Genomic DNA, 10,171 nt, shown 5'->3' on the forward strand with positions numbered 1-10,171 from the left:
TATTACCTTGGGTTGGTCAGATTTATTATAACAGTAGTGTATTACCTTGGGTTGGTCAGTGTTATTAGAGCAGTAGTGTATTACCTTGGGTTGGTCAGTGTTATTATAGCAGTAGTATATTACCTTGGGTTGGTCAGTGTTATTAGAGCAGTAGTGTATTACCTTGGGTTGGTCAGTGTTATTATAACAGTAGTGTATTACCTTGGGTTGGTCAGTGTTATTATAACAGTAGTGTATTACCTTGGGTTGGTCAATGTTATTATAGCAGTAGTGTATTACCTTGGGTTGGTCAGTGTTATTATAGCAGTAGTATATTACCTTGGGTTGGTCAGTGTTATTATAACAGTAGTGTATTACCTTGGGTTGTCAGTGTTATTAGTATATTACCTTGGGTTGGTCAGTTATTATAGTAGTGTATTACCTTGGGTTGGTCAGTGTTATTATAACAGTAGTATATTACCTTGGGTTGGTCAGTGTTATTAGAGCAGTAGTATATTACCTTGGGTTGGTCAGTGTTATTATAACAGTAGTGTATTACCTTGGGTTGGTCAGTGTTATTAGAGCAGTAGTATATTACCTTGGGTTGGTCAGTGTTATTATAACAGTAGTGTATTACCTTGGGTTGGTCAGTGTTATTAGAGCAGTAGTATATTACCTTGGGTTGGTCAGTGTTATTATAGCAGTAGTATATTACCTTGGTTTTGTCAGTGTTATTAGAGCAGTAGTATATTACCTTGGGTTGGTCAGTTATTTTAGCTGTAGTATATTACCTCGGTTGGTCAGTGTTATTATAACAGTCGTGTATTACCTTGTGTTGGTCAATGTTATTATAGCAGTAGTGTATTACCTTGGGTTGGTCAGTGTTATTAGAGCAGTAGTATATTACCTTGGGTTGGTCAGTGTTATTAGAGCAGTAGTATATTACCTTGGGTTGGTCAGTGTTATTATAACAGTAGTGTATTACCTTGGGTTGGTCAGTGTTATTAGAGCAGTAGTTTATTACCTTGGGTTGGTCAGTGTTATTATAACAGTAGTGTATTACCTTGTGTTGGTCAATGTTATTATAGCAGTAGTGTATTACCTTGGGTTGGTCAGTGTTATTAGAGCAGTAGTATATTACCTTGGGTTGGTCAGTGTTATTAGAGCAGTAGTATATTACCTTGGGTTGGTCAGTGTTATTATAACAGTAGTGTATTACCTTGGGTTGGTCAGTGTTATTAGAGCAGTAGTGTATTACCTTGGGTTGGTCAGTGTTATTATAGCAGTAGTATATTACCTTGGGTTGGTCAGTGTTATTAGAGCAGTAGTGTATTACCTTGGGTTGGTCAGTGTTATTATAACAGTAGTGTATTACCTTGGGTTGGTCAGTGTTATTATAACAGTAGTGTATTACCTTGGGTTGGTCAATGTTATTATAGCAGTAGTGTATTACCTTGGGTTGGTCAGTGTTATTATAGCAGTAGTATATTACCTTGGGTTGGTCAGTGTTATTATAACAGTAGTGTATTACCTTGGGTTGTTCAGTGTTATTAGAGCAGTAGTATATTACCTTGGGTTGGTCAGTGTTATTATAGCAGTAGTGTATTACCTTGGGTTGGTCAGTGTTATTATAACAGTAGTATATTACCTTGGGTTGGTCAGTGTTATTAGAGCAGTAGTATATTACCTTGGGTTGGTCAGTGTTATTATAACAGTAGTGTATTACCTTGGGTTGGTCAGTGTTATTAGAGCAGTAGTATATTACCTTGGGTTGGTCAGTGTTATTATAACAGTAGTGTATTACCTTGGGTTGGTCAGTGTTATTAGAGCAGTAGTATATTACCTTGGGTTGGTCAGTGTTATTATAGCAGTAGTATATTACCTTGGTTTTGTCAGTGTTATTAGAGCAGTAGTATATTACCTTGGGTTGGTCAGTTATTTTAGCTGTAGTATATTACCCTTGGTCAGTGTTATTATTGGTACCTTGTGTTGGTGTTATTATAGCAGTAGTGTATTACCTTGGGTTGGTCAGTGTTATTAGAGCAGTAGTATATTACCTTGGGTTGGTCAGTGTTATTAGAGCAGTAGTATATTACCTTGGGTTGGTCAGTGTTATTATAACAGTAGTGTATTACCTTGGGTTGGTCAGTGTTATTAGAGCAGTAGTTTATTACCTTGGGTTGGTCAGTGTTATTATAACAGTAGTGTATTACCTTGTGTTGGTCAATGTTATTATAGCAGTAGTGTATTACCTTGGGTTGGTCAGTGTTATTAGAGCAGTAGTATATTACCTTGGGTTGGTCAGTGTTATTAAGCAGTAGTATATTACCTTGGGTTGGTCAGTGTTATTATAACAGTAGTGTATTACCTTGGGTTGGTCAGTGTTATTAGAGCAGTAGTGTATTACCTTGGGTTGGTCAGTGTTATTATAGCAGTAGTATATTACCTTGGGTTGGTCAGTGTTATTAGAGCAGTAGTGTATTACCTTGGGTTGGTCAGTGTTATTATAACAGTAGTGTATTACCTTGGGTTGGTCAGTGTTATTATAACAGTAGTGTATTACCTTGGGTTGGTCAATGTTATTATAGCAGTAGTGTATTACCTTGGGTTGGTCAGTGTTATTATAGCAGTAGTATATTACCTTGGGTTGGTCAGTGTTATTATAACAGTAGTGTATTACCTTGGGTTGGTCAGTGTTATTATAGCAGTAGTATATTACCTTGGGGTGGTCAGTGTTATTATAGCAGTAGTATATTACCTTGGGTTGGTCAGTGTTATTAGAGCAGTAGTATATTACCTTGGGTTGGTCAGTGTTATTATAACAGTAGTGTATTACCTTGGGTTGGTCAGTGTTATTAGAGTAGTTGTATATTACCTTGGGTTGGTCAGTGTTATTAGAGCAGTAGTATTTTACCTTGGGTTGGTCAGTGTTATTATAACAGTAGTGTATTACCTTGGGTTGGTCAGTGTTATTAGAGCAGTAGTATATTACCTTGATTTGGTCAGTGTTATTATAGCAGTAGTATATTACCTTGGTTTGGTCAATGTTATTATAGCAGTAGTGTATTACCTTGGGTTGGTCAGTGTTATTATAACAGTAGTATATTACCTTGGGTTGGTCAGTGTTATTAGAGCAGTAGTATATTACCTTGGGTTGGTCAGTGTTATTAGAGCAGTAGTGTATTACCTTGGGTTGGTCAGTGTTATTATAGCAGTAGTATATTACCTTGGGTTGGTCAGTGTTATTAGAGCAGTAGTGTATTACCTTGGGTTGGTCAGTGTTATTATAACAGTAGTGTATTACCTTGGGTTGGTCAGTGTTATTATAACAGTAGTGTATTACCTTGGGTTGGTCAATGTTATTATAGCAGTAGTGTATTACCTTGGATTGGTCAGTGTTATTATAGCAGTATCATATTACCTTGGGTTGGTCAGTGTTATTAGAGCAGTAGTATATTACCTTGGGTTGGTCAGTGTTATTATAACAGTAGTGTATTACCTTGGGTTGGTCAGTGTTATTAGAGTAGTTGTATATTACCTTGGGTTGGTCAGTGTTATTAGAGTAGTTGTATATTACCTTGGGTTGGTCAGTGTTATTAGAGCAGTAGTATATTACCTTGGGTTGGTCAGTGTTATTATAACAGTAGTGTATTACCTTGGGTTGGTCAGTGTTATTATAACAGTAGTGTATTACCTTGGGTTGGTCAATGTTATTATAGCAGTAGTGTATTACCTTGGGTTGGTCAGTGTTATTATAGCAGTAGTATATTACCTTGGGTTGGTCAGTGTTATTAGAGCAGTAGTATATTACCTTGGGTTGGTCAGTGTTATTATAACAGTAGTGTATTACCTTGGGTTCGTCAGTGTTATTAGAGTAGTTGTATATTACCTTGGGTTGGTCAGTGTTATTAGAGCAGTAGTATATTACCTTGGGTTGGTCAGTGTTATTAGAGCAGTAGTGTATTACCTTGGGTTGGTCAGTGTTATTATAGCAGTAGTATATTACCTTGGGTTGGTCAGTGTTATTAGAGCAGTAGTGTATTACCTTGGGTTGGTCAGTGTTATTATAAAAGTAGTGTATTACCTTGGGTGGGTCAGTGTTATTATAACAGTAGTGTATTACCTTGGGTTGGTCAATGTTATTATAGCAGTAGTGTATTAGTCAGTGTTATTATAGCAGTATCATATTACCTTGGGTTGGTCAGTGTTATTAGAGCAGTAGTATATTACCTTGGGTTGGTCAGTGTTATTATAACAGTAGTGTATTACCTTGGGTTGGTCAGTGTTATTAGAGTAGTTGTATATTACCTTGGGTTGGTCAGTGTTATTAGAGCAGTAGTATTTCACCTTGGGTTGGTCAGTGTTATTATAACAGTAGTGTATTACCTTGGGTTGGTCAGTGTTATTAGAGCAGTAGTATATTACCTTGATTTGGTCAGTGTTAATATAGCAGTAGTATATTACATTGGTTTGGTCAATGTTATTATAGCAGTAGTGTATTACCTTGGGTTGGTCAGTGTTATTATAACAGTAGTGTATTACCTTGGGTTGGTCAGTGTTATTAGAGCAGTAGTGTATTACCTTGGGTTGGTCAGTGTTATTATAGCAGTAGTATATTACCTTGGGTTGGTCAGTGTTATTAGAGCAGTGGTGTATTACCTTGGGTTGGTCAGATTTATTATAACAGTAGTGTATTACCTTGGGTTGGTCAGTGTTATTAGAGCAGTAGTGTATTACCTTGGGTTGGTCAGTGTTATTATAGCAGTAGTATATTACCTTAGGTTGGTCAGTGTTATTAGAGCAGTAGTATATTACCTTGGGTTGGTCAGTTATTTTAGCTGTAGTATATTACATTGGGTTGGTCAGTGTTATTATAACAGTTGTGTATTACCTTGTGTTGGTCAATGTTATTATAGCAGTAGTGTATTACCTTGGGTTGGTCAGTGTTATTAGAGCAGTAGTATATTACCTTGGGTTGGTCAGTGTTATTAGAGCAGTAGTATATTACCTTGGGTTGGTCAGTGTTATTATAACAGTAGTGTATTTCCTTGGGTTGGTCAGTGTTATTAGTGCAGTAGTGTATTACCTTGGGTTGGTCAGTGTTATTATAGCAGTAGTATATTACCTTGGGTTGGTCAGTGTTATTAGAGCAGTAGTGTATTACCTTGGGTTGGTCAGTGTTATTATAACAGTAGTGTATTACCTTGTGTTGGTCAATGTTATTATAGCAGTAGTGTATTACCTTGGGTTGGTCAGTGTTATTATAGCAGTAGTATATTACCTTGGGTTGGTCAGTGTTATTAGAGCAGTAGTATATTACCTTGGGTTGGTCAGTGTTATTATAACATTAGTGTATTACCTTGGGTTGGTCAGTGTTATTATAGCAGTAGTGTATTACCTTGGGTTGGTCAGTGTTATTAGAGCAGTAGTATATTACCTTGGGTTGGTCAGTGTTATTATAACAGTAGTGTATTACCTTGGGTTGGTCAGTGTTATTATAGCAGTAGTACATTACCTTGGGTTGGTCAGTGTTATTAGAGCAGTAGTATATTACCTTGGGTTGGTCAGTGTCATTATAACATTCGTGTATTACCTTGGGTTGGTCAGTGTTATTAGAGCAGTAGTATATTACCTTGGGTTGGTCAGTGTTATTAGAGCAGTAGTATATTACCTTGGGTTGGTCAGTTATTTTAGCTGTAGTATATTACCTTGGGTTGGTCAGTGTTATTATAACAGTCGTGTATTACCTTGTGTTGGTCAATGTTATTATAGCAGTAGTGTATTACCTTGGGTTGGTCAGTGTTATTAGAGCAGTAGTATATTACCTTGGGTTGGTCAGTGTTATTAGAGCAGTAGTATATTACCTTGGGTTGGTCAGTGTTATTATAACAGTAGTGTATTACCTTGGGTTGGTCAGTGTTTTTAGAGCAGTAGTGTATTACCTTGGGTTGGTCAGTGTTATTAGAGCAGTAGTATATTACCTTGGGTTGGTCAGTGTTATTATAACAGTAGTGTATTACCTTGGGTTGGTCAGTGTTATTATAGCCGTAGTACATTACCTTGGGTTGGTCAGTGTTATTAGAGCAGTAGTATATTACCTTGGGTTGGTCAGTGTCATTATAACATTCGTGTATTACCTTGGGTTGGTCAGTGTTATTAGAGCAGTAGTATATTACCTTGGGTTGGTCAGTGTTATTAGAGCAGTAGTATATTACCTTGGGTTGGTCAGTTATTTTAGCTGTAGTATATTACCTTGGGTTGGTCAGTGTTATTATAACAGTCGTGTATTACCTTGTGTTGGTCAATGTTATTATAGCAGTAGTGTATTACCTTGGGTTGGTCAGTGTTATTAGAGCAGTAGTATATTACCTTGGGTTGGTCAGTGTTATTAGAGCAGTAGTATATTACCTTGGGTTGGTCAGTGTTATTATAACAGTAGTGTATTACCTTGGGTTGGTCAGTGTTTTTAGAGCAGTAGTGTATTACCTTGGGTTGGTCAGTGTTATTATAGCAGTAGTATATTACCTTGGGTTGGTCAGTGTTATTAGAGCAGTAGTGTATTACCTTGGGTTGGTCAGTGTTATTATAACAGTAGTGTATTACCTTGGGTTTAGTGTTTTTAGAGCAGTAGTGTATTACCTTGGGTTGGTCAGTGTTATTATAGCAGTAGTATATTACCTTAGGTTGGTCAGTGTTATTAGAGCAGTAGTATATTACCTTGGGTTGGTCAGTTATTTTAGCTGTAGTATATTACCTTGGGTTGGTCAGTGTTATTATAACAGTAGTGTATTTCCTTGGGTTGGTCAGTGTTATTAGAGCAGTAGTGTATTACCTTGTGTTGATGAATGTTATTATAGCAGTAGTGTATTACCTTGGGTTGGTCAGTGTTATTAGAGCAGTAGTATATTACCTTGGGTTGGTCAGTGTTATTATAACAGTTGTGTATTACCTTGTGTTGGTCAATGTTATTATAGCAGTAGTGTATTACCTTGTTTAGTGTTATTAGAGCAGTAGTATATTACCTTGGGTTGGTCAGTGTTATTATAGCAGTAGTATATTACCTTGGGTTGGTCAGTGTTATTAGAGCAGTAGTGTATTACCTTGGGTTGGTCAGTGTTATTATAACAGTAGTGTATTACCTTGTGTTGATGAATGTTATTATAGCAGTAGTGTATTACCTTGGGTTGGTCAGTGTTATTATAGCAGTAGTATATTACCTTGGGTTGGTCAGTGTTATTAGAGCAGTAGTATATTACCTTGGGTTGGTCAGTGTTATTAGAGCAGTAGTATATTACCTTGGGTTGGTCAGTGTTATTATAACAGTAGTGTATTACCTTGGGTTGGTCAGTGTTATTAGAGCAGTAGTGTATTACCTTGGGTTGGTCAGTGTTATTATAGCAGTAGTATATTACCTTAGGTTGGTCAGTGTTATTAGAGCAGTAGTATATTACCTTGGGTTGGTCAGTTATTTTAGCTGTAGTATATTACCTTGGGTTGGTCAGTGTTATTATAACAGTTGTGTATTACCTTGTGTTGGTCAATGTTATTATAGCAGTAGTGTATTACCTTGGGTTGGTCAGTGTTATTAGAGCAGTAGTATATTACCTTGGGTTGGTCAGTGTTATTAGAGCAGTAGTATATTACCTTGGGTTGGTCAGTGTTATTATAACAGTAGTGTATTTCCTTGGGTTGGTCAGTGTTATTAGTGCAGTAGTGTATTACCTTGGGTTGGTCAGTGTTATTATAGCAGTAGTATATTACCTTGGGTTGGTCAGTGTTATTAGAGCAGTAGTGTATTACCTTGGGTTGGTCAGTGTTATTATAACAGTAGTGTATTACCTTGTGTTGGTCAATGTTATTATAGCAGTAGTGTATTACCTTGGGTTGGTCAGTGTTATTATAGCAGTAGTATATTACCTTGGGTTGGTCAGTGTTATTAGAGCAGTAGTATATTACCTTGGGTTGGTCAGTGTTATTATAACATTAGTGTATTACCTTGGGTTGGTCAGTGTTATTATAGCAGTAGTGTATTACCTTGGGTTGGTCAGTGTTATTAGAGCAGTAGTATATTACCTTGGGTTGGTCAGTGTTATTATAACAGTAGTGTATTACCTTGGGTTGGTCAGTGTTATTATAGCAGTAGTACATTACCTTGGGTTGGTCAGTGTTATTAGAGCAGTAGTATATTACCTTGGGTTGGTCAGTGTCATTATAACATTAGTGTATTACCTTGGGTTGGTCAGTGTTATTAGAGCAGTAGTATATTACCTTGGGTTGGTCAGTGTTATTAGAGCAGTAGTATATTACCTTGGGTTGGTCAGTTATTTTAGCTGTAGTATATTACCTTGGGTTGGTCAGTGTTATTATAACAGTCGTGTATTACCTTGTGTTGGTCAATGTTATTATAGCAGTAGTGTATTACCTTGGGTTGGTCAGTGTTATTAGAGCAGTAGTATATTACCTTGGGTTGGTCAGTGTTATTAGAGCAGTAGTATATTACCTTGGGTTGGTCAGTGTTATTATAACAGTAGAGTATTACCTTGGGTTGGTCAGTGTTTTTAGAGCAGTAGTGTATTACCTTGGGTTGGTCAGTGTTATTAGAGCAGTAGTATATTACCTTGGGTTGGTCAGTGTTATTATAACAGTAGTGTATTACCTTGGGTTGGTCAGTGTTATTATAGCAGTAGTACATTACCTTGGGTTGGTCAGTGTTATTAGAGCAGTAGTATATTACCTTGGGTTGGTAAGTGTCATTATAACATTCGTGTATTACCTTGGGTTGGTCAGTGTTATTAGAGCAGTAGTATATTACCTTGGGTTGGTCAGTGTTATTAGAGCAGTAGTATATTACCTTGGGTTGGTCAGTTATTTTAGCTGTAGTATATTACCTTGGGTTGGTCAGTGTTATTATAACAGTCGTGTATTACCTTGTGTTGGTCAATGTTATTATAGCAGTAGTGTATTACCTTGGGTTGGTCAGTGTTATTAGAGCAGTAGTATATTACCTTGGGTTGGTCAGTGTTATTAGAGCAGTAGTATATTACCTTGGGTTGGTCAGTGTTATTATAACAGTAGTGTATTACCTTGGGTTGGTCAGTGTTTTTAGAGCAGTAGTGTATTACCTTGGGTTGGTCAGTGTTATTATAGCAGTAGTATATTACCTTGGGTTGGTCAGTGTTATTAGAGCAGTAGTGTATTACCTTGGGTTGGTCAGTGTTATTATAACAGTAGTGTATTACCTTGGGTTGGTCAGTGTTTTTAGAGCAGTAGTGTATTACCTTGGGTTGGTCAGTGTTATTATAGCAGTAGTATATTACCTTAGGTTGGTCAGTGTTATTAGAGCAGTAGTATATTACCTTGGGTTGGTCAGTTATTTTAGCTGTAGTATATTACCTTGGGTTGGTCAGTGTTATTATAACAGTTGTGTATTACCTTGTGTTGGTCAATGTTATTATAGCAGTAGTGTATTACCTTGGGTTGGTCAGTGTTATTAGAGCAGTAGTATATTACCTTGGGTTGGTCAGTGTTATTAGAGCAGTAGTATATTACCTTGGGTTGGTCAGTGTTATTATAACAGTAGTGTATTTCCTTGGGTTGGTCAGTGTTATTAGAGCAGTAGTGTATTACCTTGGGTTGGTCAGTGTTATTATAGCAGTAGTATATTACCTTGGGTTGGTCAGTGTTATTAGAGCAGTAGTGTATTACCTTGGGTTGGTCAGTGTTATTATAACAGTAGTGTATTACCTTGTATTGGTCAATGTTATTATAGCAGTAGTGTATTACCTTGGTTTGGTCAGTGTTATTATAGCAGTAGTATATTACCTTGGGTTGGTCAGTGTTATTAGAGCAGTAGTATATTACCTTGGGTTGGTCAGTGTTATTAGAGCAGTAGTATATTACCTTGGGTTGGTCAGTGTTATTATAACAGTAGTGTATTACCTTGGGTTGGTCAGTGTTATTAGAGCAGTAGTGTATTACCTTGGGTTGGTCAGTGTTATTATAGCAGTAGTATATTACCTTGGGTTGGTCAGTGTTATTATAACAGTAGTGTATTACCTTGTGTTGGTCAATGTTATTATAGCAGTAGTGTATTACCTTGGGTTGGTCAGTGTTATTATAGCAGTAGTATATTACCTTGGGTTGGTCAGTGTTATTAGAGCAGTAGTATATTACCTTGGGTTGGTCAGTGTTA

This window comes from Oncorhynchus masou, unplaced genomic scaffold (genome assembly GCF_036934945.1).
Source record: "Oncorhynchus masou masou isolate Uvic2021 unplaced genomic scaffold, UVic_Omas_1.1 unplaced_scaffold_2551, whole genome shotgun sequence".
Taxonomy (NCBI): domain Eukaryota; kingdom Metazoa; phylum Chordata; class Actinopteri; order Salmoniformes; family Salmonidae; genus Oncorhynchus; species Oncorhynchus masou.